The sequence below is a fragment of the Benincasa hispida genome, chromosome 10 (genome assembly GCF_009727055.1).
Source record: "Benincasa hispida cultivar B227 chromosome 10, ASM972705v1, whole genome shotgun sequence".
NCBI lineage: Eukaryota > Viridiplantae > Streptophyta > Magnoliopsida > Cucurbitales > Cucurbitaceae > Benincasa > Benincasa hispida.
The window spans coordinates 2,605,583-2,613,774 of NC_052358.1; the positions used below are offsets into that span (position 1 = coordinate 2,605,583).

At 35.6% G+C, this 8,192-nt stretch overlaps 1 long non-coding RNA gene across 5 annotated transcripts; it reads right to left on the bottom strand.

The window, feature by feature from the left end:
- Positions 1–3,229: 3,229 nt before the first annotated feature.
- Positions 3,230–6,136, bottom strand: LOC120088759. 5 transcript variants are annotated; one of them, XR_005485026.1, is made up of 5 exons: positions 5,822–6,136; positions 5,619–5,710; positions 5,233–5,390; positions 3,595–3,942; positions 3,230–3,488 (listed from the first exon to the last, which is right to left on the bottom strand). It is a non-coding gene; the product is annotated as an uncharacterized LOC120088759 (long non-coding RNA). The 5 variants fall into 5 exon arrangements; XR_005485027.1 differs by having other exon boundaries at positions 3,595–4,001; XR_005485025.1 differs by having other exon boundaries at positions 3,595–4,110.
- Positions 6,137–8,192: the final 2,056 nt, after the last annotated feature.

Sequence of the window (8,192 nt, forward strand, 5' to 3'; positions counted from 1 at the left end):
TCCCATCTCAGCATCACCTCAAATCTTCTTTATAAGCTCGAAACAGATTTATACGAACTTAGTTATAAGTTCCAATCATAAAGTCTCAAAGTCACAACAGGAGTCAAACTAGATAAGTCAGTTCCAAGCTTTCAAAACCAAAAATAAACAAGACGAACTACAATATTGCAAGGGAGTCAGAAAAATGTAAACCCAACCTGAATCAAGAATAAATTCTGTCATAACCACAGAAATAATGAAATAATGCAGCATCAATCTCAAATAATCCAAAATATAAAAAAATTGCATTCAACAGCTCTGCCTTACGTAATAACTAAATTCCATGCACAATAGAACTAAACACCTTAAACTTAAGAACAGAGAAATGATAATTACATAATAAAGAGGACAAACAGAATGACCAAGCGTGAACCAATTACTGCCCTGTATGAAAAGAAGCCTCATAGATCCTCATCTGATATATATGGTTGCATGGGAGGAGGAAACAGATGCCTGGCTCCACGATCATGCAGAGTACACAAACACTTGTATAGATGATCAAATCTTTCCTCTGAGCGCCTATGGTAACGGCGAATACGAAGTTCCAACCGTTGAACTCGCTCATCAAGGGATAGAGGCCTTCGTTTCTGCCTAGGAAGGTCTATGGCCATGGTTGGCGGCTCCTCCCGAATGGGTTCTGCCTCATCCTGGTCAGTCGACTCATTATGGTGGCCTGCATCAGTCGGCTCATCATGGTGGCCTGAATCAGTCGGCCCATCATGGTGGCTTGCATCAGTCGGCCCATCATGGTGGCTTGCATCAGTTGTCTCATCATGGTGGCCTGCATCAGCAGTCTCGTCATGGTGGCCTGCGCCAGTGGTCTCAAGACCCCAACCACGAAGTCCCATAATAAAATCCTTATCCATGATGGCCTTAGGGATAGCCAACTCCTCATTCTCGTTCCACAAGACGCCTTCATTCTTACACAAGGCTGTAATTAGAGATGAATGACCGAGTCCTCCAGTGGCGCCACTCTGTCGGATGTGGCGTATGGACTTGTGAATGACTTTTCCGACATCCACTGACTTCTTAGTGGCAATAGCGTAAAGGAGAATAGCCCTCTCTTTCGTGACATTACTCATATGAGCCACAGGAAGTAACTTAGCACAGATAAAATTGTGCCAAGCTTGGTTAGAGACAGTCAAGTTTGAAGATTTAAATCTAATCGCCTCACCCGGGTTAATAATCCATTCAGCTCCAGGTTGGCAGAGCTCACGAATGATCTGGTGAACATCCACTTGTTCACTGGCATAGATATCATATTCATCACGCTCAAAGTTAGGTAAGTGATAGTACTGATTAATTGTGAGAGGGTCAAAGGAAATCCGACGACCTCGTACAAATGATCGAGAGTTTCCCTCAATCATATTAGCATAGAATTCGCGAACAATGGGAACCACTGCCGCCTCAGGCTGTTTCACAAAATCAGACCAACCCCGTTGCATAATATTCTGAAATAGTTGGGGTTGGAGAACTTTACACGGAGCCAAGCCCCTTTCCGGTATAACACTACTCTTAACAAAATATTTTTTATACCGATCGGCAGCATCCTTATTAACAAATTTATGGCGATTGAAAACCCCTTCTGAGGAAGATGCGGATCGAGTTCTTTTAGTTTTGAAACTCATCATACAAGCACAACCCAAAATACAAAGGAAACAGCGCCAAATCGCATATGGACTCAACAAATGATACGCCAATCTACCTCATAATCCAAATTCAAAATGTCTAACACAAGAATCCACAAAAGTCATTCCTACCCAGGTCTATTCTACTAAAAAAAATTAACCAAAATACTCAAAACCAAGCTCAAAATAGAGAAAATGTACCCATGTACTGTAAAGAATCCACGGAATGGAAACTTGAAAATGCCCAAAAAGGGATCGAAAACCGCTTCCAATCCTCGAGTAACCTGGAAAATAAGGAGTGGAATCGCAAATAGGTAAGCGACAAAGTGAAAAGAGAATGAAATTTAGAGAAAAGTGGAAGAAACTGAAAAGATTTGAGACAGATGGGAGAAAATAGCGGCGAGGCGGTTAGGGCTTGAAACGGGTAGAGTGGAATCGGTTCGGTTTGGTTTGATTTGGAGGTCAAACCGAATCGAACCGCTTTTATTTATACATAAAACCGAACCGTACCATTTGTGTGGTTCGAACTGAACCGATTCGGTTAGGTTTCATGAACGGTTTTTTTTTTTCTTCTTCTTCCTTTTATTTTCCTTCCAAGTTTTACTCTCTTTTATTTTCCTTCTTCATTTTTTTTTAAATTTGTATATTCTCTTTTTTTATTTTACCAATTTTTTACATAATTTAAATTATTTTTTATTTTTCTTGTTCCTTTCTTTGAAATTTGTGTATTCTTTTTTTCTTATACTCTAAACATAATTTAAATATCAATCCAGTAATTCACAATAAGAACATGTCCAAAGTACACAATACACAAATTTCTTAAATATCAATTCACAATAACTCATAAAAACATATCAATCCAAATAACTACAATAAAAAGTTAAAAACTTAAAGTTCTCCAAAGTACACATAGCACAAATTTCTTAAATATCAATCCACAATAACTCATAAAAACATATCAATCAAATTACTACAGTAAATAAAAACTAAAAAGTTCTCCGAAGTAGAAGTTAGGGGTGGAATCAGTTCGGTTCGGCCGAACCAAACCGCTTTTATTTATACAGAACCTCGCACCATTTGTGTAGTTCGAATCGAACCGAACCGGTTCTATTCGGTTCATTCGATTTCATGAATCGGTTTCTCCTTCTTTTTTTTAACCTTTTTTTAAAACTTTTTTTGTTTCTTCTTCCTTTTATTTTCCTTTTTCCTTCCAAGTTCCACTATCTTTTATTTTTCCTTCTTCGATTTTTTTAAATTTGTATATTCTCTTTTTTTATTTTACCAATTTTTCACATAATTTAAATTACCTTTTATTTTCCTTGTTCCTTTTTTTGAGATTTGTATATTCTCTTTTTCTTATACTCTAAACATAATTTAAATGTCAATCCAATAATCCACAATAAGAACATGTCCAAAGTACACAATACACAAATTTCTTAAATATCAATCCACAATAACTCATAAAAACATACCAATCCAAATAACTATAATAAAAGGTTAAAAACTAAAATTTCTCCAAAGTACACATAGCACAAATTTCTTAAATATCAATCCACAATAACTCATAAAAACATATCAATCCACAATAACTCATAAAAACATATCAATCCAAATTACTACAATAAAAAGTTAAAAACTAAAAAGTTCTCCAAAATAGAAGTACACAATACACAAGTCACATAAAAGCAAATAACAAGCTAAAACACTAATGCTGAATTCCAAAAGTCCAATCAATACAAACAAATTTGTTCGTTTGTCGATCATGATTCTCCTTCTCCTTGTTTTTTGCATTTGCCGCTTCGTTCAATCCCGTTATGAAAACTAAGAAACAAATCATAAACTTGTTAGTAGTTACTATAATAAATATATGAATAAATATGTTAAATATATATATATATATATATATATATGTTGAGAATATACGAACCTTCCTTTTCAACTTCAATTTCCTCCAAGTATTGGCGTAAACTAGTGCTAATTTGTTCAGAACGTAACCAATTTTGTGCACATACAAGTACCTCGACAGTGGTTGGAGATAATGAGGTATGAAAAGGATCAATTACTCTCCCACTAGTGCTGAATGCGGACTCAAAAGCAACTGTGGATACCGAAACTGCTAAAAGATCTCGTGCAATTTTGTTAAGAATCTTGTATCTAGAAGAATTCCGCTTCTACCAATCTAAGATATCAAAGTTATCTTCACGTTTAACACGGGGCTCCAGTAAGTAAATATCAACTTCTGAATCCACACTTTGCGAATCATCTTCATCCAAATCTTCAAAATCAAAACGGAAAATCTCTGAAGCACTTGCACTTGAAGTTCTAAATGGAGAACTTTTAATGGTACATGAAGATTGACCCTTATTAGCAATTGATAGTGACAAATTGTATTCATTGAACAATGCTCACAAAACACCCTCTACCTTACTTCCTATGGTTTTTGCTACATCAACATCAAATAATTGATTTAGGCAATGCAAAAGAAATTTCATCTTATAACGAGGGTCCAAAACGAAGGCAACATACAAGAATAAATTTGTTCTATCTTTTTTTCCCCAATACTTATCAAACTTTTCTTGCATTTTCATTGTCATTTCTTGCAAAAACACATCATTAAGACCAGTTGCACTTGAATATTTTCTGATGCAATTCTGAATAATACTAATCTCATGGAAGACTGTATTTGAAGTAACATACAAAGATCTTGAAAGCCTAACAGTTACTTCATATGTCATCGCATACAATTAAGTTCAATATATGTGCACAACATCGAACATGCAAGAACTCACCATCTAACACCAACCCATGCGTAAAACGCTTCTTCAAATAAGCAATGGCAGTATAATTTGACGAAGCATTATCAACTGTCAATGTCATAACCTTTTCAATACCCCACTATTTTAGACATTTCTCAACCTCTTTTCCTATCGTCTCCCCTCTATGATTCTCAATTTGGGTGAAATTAAGAATTCTCTTATGTAATTTCCAATCTTTATCAATAAAGTGTGCAATCAAAACCAAATAGTTCATATTTTGGATTGATGACCACGTATCGGTTGTGAGTGACACTCTATATCCTTCTTTCACAAAAATGCTCTTCAACATCTCTTTCGCGCTATCATAAATTCCCAAAATATCCCTAGCAATTGTTTTTGGAGAAGGAAGAACAAACTTCTGGTTCTACTAATGTTAGCATCCCATTCACAAACCTCTTAAACCCTTGGTTCTCCACGAATTTAAATGGTAACTCATCTATAATAATCATCTCAGCAAGTAGTCTCCAAGCACTCTCAATAGTAAACATCTTGTAACTAAGAGATGAATGTGATTATGAATTATCTCCAATACCCTCATTGTTCTTAAAAACCAACTTAGTTTGTGTTACATCTAACTTAGACTTCTTAATCTGATAAGGATTTTTTTTACAGTAGTGTTCAATATGCATTCTCATAGTTGAATTTCCATTTCTTCTAGAATGACATGCATATACCATACCACAATAGTTACATTTAGCATGCGGATCATCATCACTATATTCAGAACATTTAGAAAAGTGATCCCATACCATAGATGAATTTTTCCTCTTCCGTCCACTTATATGCTTTGAAACTGTCTCCTCACTTTCGTTTTTTTCGTGGTGGTGGTGGTAGTAGTGGCATCACAATAACATCATCATTGGAATCGTTGCTCTTGCTCAAGCTCATTGTGATAGACCGATGGTACCTATAAAGGAGAAAATAGAGAGAACTTATTACCATCAAACAAAATCATTTACTTAAACTAAAAATTCAAATACAACAACAACAACCAACAACAACAAGACAACATCAATCGGATTTTATTTGTTCAAACACAACAACAACAACCAACAACAACAACAAAAGTTGTGCAAAAATAAGATAACGATTACCTAACAATTTCATTAGTTACTTAAAATTTTATTTTATTTACCTAAAATTTCAATAATTCAATCGGATGAGGACTGACTCGAATGAGCTGCGGCTTGCGGGTGGCGATCTAAACACGAACCAAATTTTATTTACCTAAAATTTCATTATAAAATCATTAACACCTAATTTTTACATGTATTTAAGAATTCTTAAATGAAAAATATTAATGTGGTACTAGAGTTAAATGAGGGAGAAAATTTTTACATGTACTAGAGCTACGGCCTGCAAGGTTATTTTCCTTTCCTGAGCACGAAACAAATGGAAGCGGTGGTCTTCTGGTCTTTCATACGTCCTCTGGTTCACGAAAAAAGAACGGCGAAAGTCTTTCCTTTGGTTCACGAAAGAAGAATGGCAAAAGTCTTTCATGCGTCCTCTGGTTCACGAAAGAAGAACGGAGAAAGTTTCCTCTGGTCGACGAAAGAAGAACGGCGGCAGCGGCTAAAAAAATACCCTAGAAGTTCTAAAGGAAGACGAAAAGGAAGAACTTGCGTAATGCATTGTGACTTGTGTGTGCAGCGGTCTACTGGGTGGTTTTCGCTTTAGTTTTAAATTTAGGTTATTTATTATTAAATAAATATTAATATTATATATATTATATTTATAATTTTATATATATTTATATTTAAACGGTTCGGTTTGGTTTAGAAATCGATTTTCAAGCTTTGGACCAAACCGAATTTTAAATTCGGTTTCAACAGCCCAACGAACCGCATTGAATCGAAAAATTCAGTTTTGCTTATAAATCGGTTCGGTTCGGTTCGGTTTTACAATTCGGGTTGGTTTGAGCAGTTTTGTTATCCACCCCTAGAAATAGAAGCCCTAGCGCACAAATCTAGTATTTAAAGTCCCATCTGTTTTCATAATTTTCTCTTGGCAAAATTGCATTTTATGTCCTAAGCTCTTAGAATTAATCTTTTTAGTCCTTCAGTTTTTTAAAATATGTTTAAATAATTTCTCTCGTTAAATACCAACAGAGAGTTGGCTGCCAGTTTTAGATACTATATGTAGTTTGATTGTTGTGTTAAAAGTGGTTTTTTAGTGGACTTTTGTTCAACTTAATAATAAAAAGTTTACACATCACAATTTAGTTTTAAATTTATTATACACATCTTGTATTTTTTTTTTCTTTTTTTTTTTTTTTTTAATAATGAAGGATGTTTTTTATCCTCTTTTTACTTTTATATGTTGGTGTCAAGAAGAATCTCATCAATTTTAAGGTGTGTTCAAGGGTCCAATATGAGTTTTAAACTGAGATCCTATATCATCCCAATATTTGGGGATCCGTTTTTATATATCACCAATTTGAACTATTCAGCCCAATGGTTTGCAAATAGTAATGGGAATTTGGAGGGGTGTTTCGTATGTCCCCCTTTCCCTCACTCACACGTCTCTCCCTCTCTCCTTTCCCTCACACGTCTCTCCCTCTTCTCTTTCTCAGATGTCTCCCTTTCCCTCACTTACACGTATGTTCATCTTCCTTTTGCGCATGCGAATCCCTCCTTCGTTTCCCTCAAATCTCCTTTTCCCCTTTCCCTCTCACATCTCTCTCAACCATCTAAAACTCTAGCCACTATAATCTCCTCCTTAATCTCGTCCTCAACCCGCTTTCATATGTCACCGTTTCATCTTCCCGCTTTTGTATGTCACAGATTTATTTGTCTCCCCTTTTGCGCATGTGAATCCCTCTCAGAACTCATCCTTCCAATCTCAAATCTGCCCTTTCCCTCATCTGTTTCCCTCATATCTCCTTCTCCCCTTTCCCTCTCACGTCTCTCTCAACCATCGTCTGAAACCCTAGTTGCTTCAATTTTCTCCTCAATCTTGTCCTCAACCCGCTTTCGTATGTCACAGATCTGTTGTTTTCTTCACATATCTGTTGTTTTCTCACAGATCTAGTGTTTTCCTTTTTTTCCCCTCACCACTTCAATCTCAGCCTCAACCATGTCCTTGCTGCTTTGACGGCCCTCCATTCACCCATAACCCGTTGTATGGCTTGTTTTTGGTCCTCGGTGTTGCTTCGGTCGTCGATCGTTGAATGCATGGCAGGAACTGGTTGAAGGAATTGCAGCTTGGTGGGGGAGAACATTGTCCACTTCAGGTTCGTTTTCTAAAACCTAGATCGGCCAATGATGAGTCTCTGTTTTGTTTCTCCTGAAATTTTCAATTTCATACCTCGATCCACTGTTTGTGTATTTTATTTTCATGCCATGATTAATTTTCTAAACATGTTATGTGTATTTCATGTTTTGTGTATTTCATTGTCTAAACACGTTATGTGTATTTCATGTTCTAAACATGTTTTGTGTATTTGATCCTCAATCCTCTGTTCTGTGTATTCTCTATTATGTGATTTGTTTCGTTTTTAATTTTGTGTCTTCTTCTCTGTCTTTCCCTTCAAATTTTCATGCCTTTATTCTCTGTTGTTCTGTGTATTTGATTTTTCAGCCATGTTAATTTACTTACTAATTCTCTGTTATGTATCTTATTGTTCTAATCCTAATGCCTCGTTGAATCTTGAATTGTGTTAGTCCTAGTTTTTTTTTTTTTTTTTTTTTTGCACGTTTTCAATATTATG